Source organism: Oncorhynchus masou, chromosome 13, assembly GCF_036934945.1.
Source record: "Oncorhynchus masou masou isolate Uvic2021 chromosome 13, UVic_Omas_1.1, whole genome shotgun sequence".
NCBI classification, from domain to species: Eukaryota; Metazoa; Chordata; class Actinopteri; order Salmoniformes; family Salmonidae; genus Oncorhynchus; species Oncorhynchus masou.
The window spans coordinates 44,124,178-44,133,758 of record NC_088224.1 but is presented as its reverse complement, the minus strand read 5'-3'; positions in this window follow the sequence as shown (position 1 = coordinate 44,133,758).

The following is a 9,581-nucleotide window of genomic DNA, read 5'->3' as shown; positions in this document are numbered from 1 at the left end:
TAAAACACAACAATAGACACAAAACTAAAAAGTAAAGGATGGAATAAAGAAATATAAGGACGAGCAATGTCGGACTCTGGAGTATAAATATATACAGTATATAACCAACATGGAATAGAGGTTGAATTGATGTCTGTGTTCAGTGGGAATGCAGTTGGCAACGTCATGCAAGTGATTAAGCAGCTTCAGAGAAAGAGGGTCTCAGAAGAGCATTTCTATCCCTGGACCCTCTGTTTATTGGCTGTGTTTCTGTGAATGTTATATAGCACCCCTGGCACTGTCACAGTGTGGGCTAAACTACAGACATTACAAATTGAGTCTGGACTAAGCCGGAGGCTATACACAGATGACAAATGATGAACTGTTTTTCATTAAGAATGGGCCAGAAGGAAACCAAACATAAGAGAAGCATGTATTTTTCAATATCAAAAGAATGTATGCTATGTTAACTCTGCAGAGGCACTGAGGCAGGTGAACACAATCCTCTCTGGAGCTTAAAAAAAACAGTCAGCCACTGAGAGACTAAAGTGGATGTTTTCCCCGCTGATTTGATACCAGATCCAAACATGCTTTTACCCGTTACCACAGCAGAGTATTGGCATGGATCCCCAGAACAAGTCTGTTCGGTTGGGGAGAAAAACAGACATGGATCCCCAGAACAAGTCTGTTCGGTTGGGGAGAAAAACAGACATGGAGCCCCAGAACGAGTCTGTTCGGTTGAGGAGAAAAACAGACATGGAGCCCCAGAACGAGTCTGTTCGGTTGGGGAGAAAAACAGACATGGATCCCCAGAACAAGTCTGTTCGGTTGGGGAGAAAAACGGACATGGATCCCCAGAACAAGTCTGTTCGGTTGGGGACAAAAACGGACATGGATCCCCGGAACAAGTCTGTTCGGTTGGGGAGAAAAACGGACATGGATCCCCAGAACAAGTCTGTTCGGTTGAGGAGAAAAACAGACATGGATCCCCAGAACAAGTCTGTTCGGTTGAGGAGAAAAACAGACATGGATCCCCAGAACAAGTCTGTTCGTTTGGGGAGAAAAACGGACATGGATCCCCAGAACAAGTCTGTTCGGTTGGGGAGAAAAACAGACATGGATCCCCAGAACGAGTCTGTTCGGTTGAGGAGAAAAACAGACATGGATCCCCAGAACAAGTCTGTTCGGTTGGGGAGAAAAACAGACATGGAACATGGATCCCCAGAACAAGTCTGTTCGGTTGAGGAGAAAAACAGACATGGATCCCCAGAACAAGTCTGTTCGGTTGGGGAGAAAAACAGACATGGATCCCCAGAACGAGTCTGTTCGGTTGGGGAGAAAAACAGACATGGATCCCCAGAACAAGTCTGTTCGGTTGGGGAGAAAAACAGACATGGAGCCCCAGAACAAGTCTGTTCGGTTGGGGAGAAAAACAGACATTGATCCCCAGAACGAGTCTGTTCGGTTGAGGAGAAAAACAGACATGGATCCCCAGAACAAGTCTGTTCGGTTGGGGAGAAAAACAGACATGGATAACCAGAACAAGTCTGTTCGGTTATACTCCCTCACTGTCTAGTTCTGGGAAAGTAGTTCAAATCACATTTTATTTGTTATATACACCAAATACAACAGGTATATACAACCAAATACAACCTTACCGTGAAATGATTACTTAACAAGCCCTTAACCGGCCTCCCGGGTGGCGCAGTGGTAAAGGGCGATGTACTGCAGTGCCAGCTGTGCCATCGCGTCGCATCACGCACCAGCGACTCCTGTGGCAGGCCGGGCGCAGTGCACGCTAACCAAGGTCGCCAGGTGCACGGTGTTTCCTCCGACACATTGGTGCGGCTGGCTTCCGGGTTGTATGTGCGCTGTGTTAAGAAGCAGTGCGGCTTGGTTGGGTTGTGTATCGGAGGACGCATGACTTTCAACCTTCGTCTCTCCCGAGCCCATAGTAGTAGCTCCTACAACAATTGGACACCACGAAATTGGGGAGAAAAACGGGTAAAAATAAATAAATAAAATTACATTTAAAAAAAGCCCTTAACCAACAACACAGTTCGAGAAATAGAGTTAACAAAATATTTACTAAATAAATTAAAGTAAAACAACACGAATTGGGAGTGGATCTATGGTTTCCGGCGTTGATTGTGTTGATGTGAGCCATGACCAGCCTTTCAAAGCACTTCATGGCTACTAGCGTGAGTGCTATGGGGCAGTAATCATTTCGGCAGGTTACCTTCGCTTTCTTGGGCACAGGGACTATGGTGGTCTGTTTGAAACATGTAGGTATTACAGACTCAGTCAGCGAGGGGAGGTTGAAAATGTCAGTGAAGACACTTGCCAGTTGGTCCGCGCATGCTTTGAGTACACATACTGGTAATCTGTCTGGCCCCGCAGCTTTGTGAATGATGACCTGTTTATAGGTCTTACTCACGTCGGCTACGGAGAGCGTGATCACACAGTTGTCCGGAACAGCTAGTGCTCTCATGCATGCTTCAGTGTTGCTTGCCTCAAAGCGAGCATAAAAGGCATTTAGCTCGTCTGGTAGGCTCGTGTCACTAGGAAGCTCGCGGTGGCGTTTCCCTTTGTAGTCTGTAATATTTTGGGCCTTGTCTTGACAAAGCAGTATATCCTTCACATCAGACTCATTAAAGAAAATATCTTTGTCCAGTTTGAGGTGAGTAATCGCTGTTCGGATGTCCAGCTCTTTTCGGTCATAAGAGACGGTAGCAGCAACATTATGTATAAAATGAGTTACAAACAATGTGAAAAAACGAACAAAATAGCACGGTTGGTTAAGAGCCAATAAAATGGCACCCATCCCCTCCGGCGCCATAATATATTTAGGATATAATGTTATATTTATATTTATATATAATGTTAAGCATCTCCTTCGGACAGTGCGCATCCTAAATAGCACCTATTCCCTATATTCTGCACTAATTTTGACCTGAGCCCTTTGGGACTTGGCATGCTGCCCTGAGAATAGGATCTATCAGTGGCTAAAGTACTTGAGTAAAATACTTTAAAGTACTACTTAGGTAGTTTTTTTAGGTATCTGTCCTTTACTATTTATATTTTTGACAACTTTTACTTTTACTTCACTACATTCTTAATGAAAATAATGTACTTTTTACTCCATACATTTTCCCTCACACCCAAAAGTACTTGTTACATTTTGAATGCTTAGCAGGACAGGAAAATGGTCCAATTCACACACTTATCAAGAGGACATCATCCCTACTTCCTCCGATCTGGCAGGCTCACTAAACACAAATACATCTTTTGAGTGCTGGAATGTATCCCTGGCTATCCGTACATTTTCAAAACAAGAAAATGGTGCCGTATGCTTTGCGTAATATATGATTTCTACTTTTACCGCTTGCTCCCGCTCTCCCTCTCTGGCACTCAAGGGCGCCAGACCGCCTTCACTACGCACAACTGTCACCACCGTTACGCATATCCTGCGCTTCATCCCCAATCATTGGACTCACCTGAACCCCATCATTATTTGATTGCCTCCCCTTATCTGTCTGTTGCCTCTGTGTGTTCCCGGTGTATGCATTAATGTCGTTGTGTGTTAATGTCCTAACGCTGTCCTTTTCGTTGGTTAAATTAAACGTCTACTCCATGTAACTGCATCCTGTCTCCAGCGCCGAGCCTTACATTTACTTTTGATACTTAAGTATATTTAGAACCAAATACTTTTAGACTTTTACTGCAGTATTATTCTACTGGGTGACTTTTACTTGAGTCATTTTCTATTAAGGTATCTTTACTTTTACTCAAGTATGACAACTGGGTACTTTTTCATGATACTATGTTGATTGATGTTTTATGGCAAACTGCCTTCCCTTTACTGCAGCAAATGTGTTTGATGCTGTATTTATAATAGGGATTGGATTATTTTTTAGTGTGCAACTGGCTGAAAGACTAAATAAGAGTTACAATTATGGGGATGCTTGGACATAAATAGCTTGCACTTAATTATGAATGAATGAACACCTCATTGTCCCATAGGGAAATTTGAATATGTTGTTGCAGGCAAATTTCCCTATGGGATAATAAAGTATTAACTAATTAATTAATTACTTAATTACAAGCTATTTATGTCCAAACATCCCCTTAACTGTAGTCATAACCCTTATTTAGCCCATCGGCCAGTTCCATACTTAAAATAATTTAAAAAGTGCCAGTGCAGAGTGAAATATTAAAGTGCTAAACAATAAAAGAGTAGACTTTAAATTGTATGGAATTAAATTAATATATATATATATATTAGCTCCTTTTTGTATGTGTGTGAGTGTTCAACTATTGTTGAACCTATAACTTTACCTATCTATATCTATCTATTTCTTATTTTAATTACTTTAAAAGAAACATGAGTTACAAAATAATATTTTTTATTGAAAAAAAATATGTCAATCGATTTTCTTTTGCAAAAATAGTCTGAACAGCTGCCAGCCAGTAAGGCAGGCAGCAGTTTTCCCGGGCCTCGACCCTGGAGGTCTGCTCTGAGGAAGACCTCATCTTCTTTCTCAGGTAGCTGTGAAACGCCTTCCAGTCTGAGACCTTTGGCTTTTTCGCAGCAATAGCCTTGCAGCCCTTAGTCAGTGGGGAGGCCACGGTCGCTGTCTGTTCCTCGTCTTTGCTACTACCATGATGCTGGAGGTAGGCCCCAATAACGGGACTCTTCCCTGCAGGGAGAACTCCTCTTTGCATATGGGGAAAATAGTAAAAGGCGAGTAGTCTCCACAATAAGAGCAGTGATCATCAGCACTGGCGTACTGGGGGCCCATGCGCATGTCATCAATGTCAATTTTATTTTCAAAACATTATTTTGACAGTAACCCTCCAAAAAGTAATTCATAAACCTTTTTAATGTCCATATGTACTTGGAAGTTACGTGTGTATTTCTTGGGCTTCAAAAATGTGACTGAAAAAGTACCTCAGGCCTTGAAAATTAAAAATGTAACTGATTGAAGGTATAAGGGGATATTGGTGAACTTGCAGTGCATTAGGAAAGTATTCAGACACCTTGACTCTTCCCACATTTTGTTACGTTACAACCTTTTCCCTCAGAAATCTACACACAATACCCCATAAGGACAAATCGAAAACATTTTTGCAAATGTACTCAAAATAAAAAACAGAAATAACTTATTAAAATAAGTATACAGACCCTTTGCTTTGAGACTCGAAATTGAGCTCATGTGGATCCTGTTTCCATTGACCATCCTTGAGATGTTTCTCCAACTTGGATTCCACCTGTGGTTAATTCAATTGATTGGACATGATTTGGAAAGGCACACACCTGTCTACATAAGGTCCCACAGTTGACAGTGCATGTCAGAGCAGGAATTGTCTGCAGACACAGGATTGTAATCGAGGCACAGATATGGGGAAGGGTACCAAGAAGGTCCCCAAGAACACAAAGTTCTCCATCATTCTTAAATGGAAGAAGTTAGGAATCTGAGCAATTGTGGGAGAAGGGCCTTGGTCAGGGAGGTGACCAAGAACTCAATGGTCACTCTGACAGAGCTCCAGGGTTACTCTGTGGAGATGGGAGAACCTTCCAGAAGGACAACCACCTCTGCAGCACTCCACCAATCAGGACTTTATGGTAGAGGGGCCAGATGGAAGCCACTCTTCAGTAAAAAGCACAAGACAGCCCGCTTGGAGTTTGCCAAAAGGCACCTAAAGACCTTCAGACCACAAGAAACAAGATTCTCTGATCTGATGAAACCAAGATTGATCTCTTTGGCCTGAATGCCAAGCGTCACGTCTGGAGGAAACCTGGCACCATCCCTATGGTGAAGCATGGTGGTGGCAACATCATGCTGTGGGGATGTTTTATAGGGGCAGGGACTGGGAGACAAGTCAGGATTGAGTGAAAGATGAAAAGTAGAGAGATCCTTGATGAAAACCTGCTCCAGAGCGCTCAGGACCTCAGACTTGGGAGACGGTTCACCTTCCAACAGGATAACGACCCTAACCACACAGCCGAGACAACACAGAGTGGCTTCGGGACAAGTCTCTGAATGTCCTTGAGTGGTCCAGTCAGAGCCCGGATTTGAACCTGATCGAACATCTCTGGAGGGATCTGAAAATAGCTGTGCAGCAACGCTCTCCATCCAACCTGACAGCTTGAGAGGATCTGCAGAGAAGAATGGGAGAAACTCCCCAAATACAGGTGTGCCAAGTTTGTAGCGTCATACCCAAGATGACTCGAGGCAGTAATCGCTGCCAAATGTGCTTCAACAAAGTACTGAGTAAAGGGTACTTATGTACTTATGTAAATGTCATTAATAAAAAACAGTTTTTGGTTAGTCATTATGGGCTATTGTGTGTAAATTGATGAAGGGAAAAAAACAATTGAACTGTAACGTAACGAAATGTGGAAAAAGTCAAACGGTCTGACTATTTTCCAAATGCACCCTATGCCGTTGTTAAGGCTACGACGGCGCCAGTGCAATGAGTGCAGCTTTCTCAGGTGTTCAAAAGTGCATATAAGACCAGTATAGGTCGCTCTGGGGACAGGTCATCTGGACACTGGACAGACAATAAATTGTCCAATGCATAAAGATTATCATCTTTAATCGGACAACCGTTTTTTAGGGCTTGAAGAAAAAAAGTGGCATGTGATTTCGTTCATAGGTTAGTGGAGAAACCGGTGTTTGAGTGTGGTTGCAATATCAACAGTCCCTTAACTCTGGTATATACTGGCATGCATCATTCAAGACTAAGTTTAAATTGTGTGCAGCGCAATGGACATATACTGAACAAAAATATAAATGCAACATGCAACAATTTCAACAATTTTACTAAGTTAAAGTTCATACAGTGGTTCCTTCTTTAAAAGTTGTGTCATACTGTGGTACACCTTGTGGGCTGCTGCAGCATTCTGTGGCACGTTATCTATTTGTCAGCCATTCTTTCTGATAATGCAAGCTATTGCTAGTTTCACCACCAGAGGGCATCTTTGAGAAGCATTTGATAGTCTTCCGTATTGGCGTTAGCAGAGAAGTTATAACCTTTTTTATAATAACATAGTATATGGGATTGATTTTAAGAAATTAGTCTTAATTTGATTAAAATTATGGTGTTTCTATTCAGAGATAAACAAAAAATGAAACAGAGGGTTAAATACACAGCAGGTAATGAATTAATGAAGCCAGGTGTGTAGGAAGACAAGACAAAACCAATGGAAAATGAAAAATGGATCAATGATGGCTAGAAGACCGGTGACGTCGACCACCGAGCACCACCCGAACACGGAGAGGCATCGACTTCGGTAGAAGTCGTGACAGTACCACACTCAGTACCCCCCCCTGTAACCAGCTTCCGGCAGGGCAGGCGGAGGGGCAGGTTTCGGGTCGAGAGCCAGACCCTGTCCCCTGGTGCGAACACCGGGGCCTCACTGCGGTGACGGTCTGCGCTAACTTTCTGCCGCAGTATGGCGCGCTGAAGGTGGACGGCCTCCCAGCTTTCCTCCGATCGCCGGAACCAATTGTCCACTGCAGGAGCCTCGGTCAGACTCTGATGCCATGGAGCCAGAACCGGCTGATACCCTGATACACATTGAAAGGGAGAAAGGTTAGTGGAGGAGTGGCGTAGTGAGTTCTGGACCATCTCTGCCCAGGGCACGAATTTCGCCCACTCCTCCGGCAGATCCTGGCAATAAGACCGCAGAAACCTTCCCACATCCTGGTTAACTCTCTCCAGCTGCCCATTACTCTCGGGGTGAAAACCTGAGGTAAGGCTGACCGAGACCCCCAGACGTTCCATGAACACCTTCCAGACCCTTGACGTGAACTGGGGAACCCGGTCAGACACTATATCCTCAAGCACCCCATAGTGCCGGAAGATGTGTGTAAACAGAGCCTCCGCAGTTTGTAAGGCCGTAGTGAGACCGGGCAAAGGGAGGAGACGACAGGACGGGTAAGGGTGACTTTACATTTGTCACTTTGTCTGGTGACTTTACATGTTGCGTTTATATTTTTGTTCTGCTACTCTCAAGAAACACTGACTGGCAGTGGCGACCCGTCATTCAGGGCAGGGCCCCATACTTTTAGCAACAAAAAAAGATCCCAGAAATGTTTGGGCTTGCCTTTTTTTGCAAGTTATTTTGCCATTAATACGTGTCAACATATCAGTTCGCAACTAATGTAAAAAATAAATATATCATTGAGTCTCCAAAATGCAGGTGTTTCAGCTTAGCATAGTGCTTTCTGTGGTGGTGGGGAAAACCAGCAGAAAATACAGAGCGTTGCGCCGTGATTGCCTTAGTGTTCTGTCTCTCATGGGAACCAGTGGAGGCTGGTGACTTGAAAAATTGAGGAGGCTGGGAGACCCACGCTATAAGCGCGTAACGCACAGAGACGACAAAGTGTTTCAAAAATCGGCAAAGACTAATTATTTCAACTTAAAGCATTTAATAAAGACATTTATAGTACAATATTATGGGGAATGGGAATGAGAGAGCTACTTACACCGTGTGGGAAAGAGATCACACAGTGATTGAATGAGGGTATGAGGAATGAGTTGAGGTGTTCAGAGGCTTGACCAGTGCAGGACAGGATTTGACTGGGAAGACAAAAAACAACAACACTAGACACTACACAGTTAGACAAAGGAGCTAAGAATGAGTCCGAGCAAGGAGTAAAATCATTGATTTGTAATAATGTGATTGTGTATGTGATTGACTACATACAGGAATGAGAGAAAATGTATAGGGGTACTCACAGTGCATGGAGGGTAAACATTCAATGTGGCAGTGGATGAGCGGGCACATGAGAAGTGGCTTCAGTTCCTGTTAGGAGAAAGTTGACAAAGGTAGTGGAGTGGAGTAGTCATCACCTCTTATTCAGGGAACTGGAGGGGACTTGGCTGTAAAATACAAATATCAGATACATTCCATTACAGCTGCACCATCATAGGTTTGGACAATGAGTTTCTCTATGAACTCAAACATCTCAAAATTCACAAAGTCAAACACAGACTGCACATCTCACCCACTTTACACATCAAAGTATCCCAAGAAACGTTCCTAAATGAAGCCCTGATCATCCACATACCTGACGATAACTGACAAATGCAAGCAGACTGATGCCACCATAGGTCCCAGAAATTTGGGGCAATTTTTACTCCCTGGGGCCTGGAGTTTTGTGATGGCGCGAGAGGGGATGGCTGCCGTCTTATCGTCTCTTAAACAACACTGCTATTTTGTTTGTTTTGTCGCGTTGTTCGTAACTAGATTTGTACATAATGTTGCTGCTAACGTCTCTTATGACCGAAAAGAGCTTCTGGACATCAGAACTGTGATTACTCACCTCAGATTAGACAAAGAGTTTTTCTTCAAAGAGTCGGACGGGAGGAATATACCACTAAAGACACCCAACCAGATCCAGATCCCTGTCATTTGCTGGAGAAGGAAATTGAGATTTTGCGGAAAAATATCAGGGTGCCTTGTGAGGATCAGGCGACGAGTGGCTAACCTGCCTTTGCCATCTTCCTGTAAACAACAGCTGGTGCACGATATCTAAGGAAGTCTCGAGGTTTTGATTGCCTGGGGTAGAGTATCTCATGATAAGCTTTAA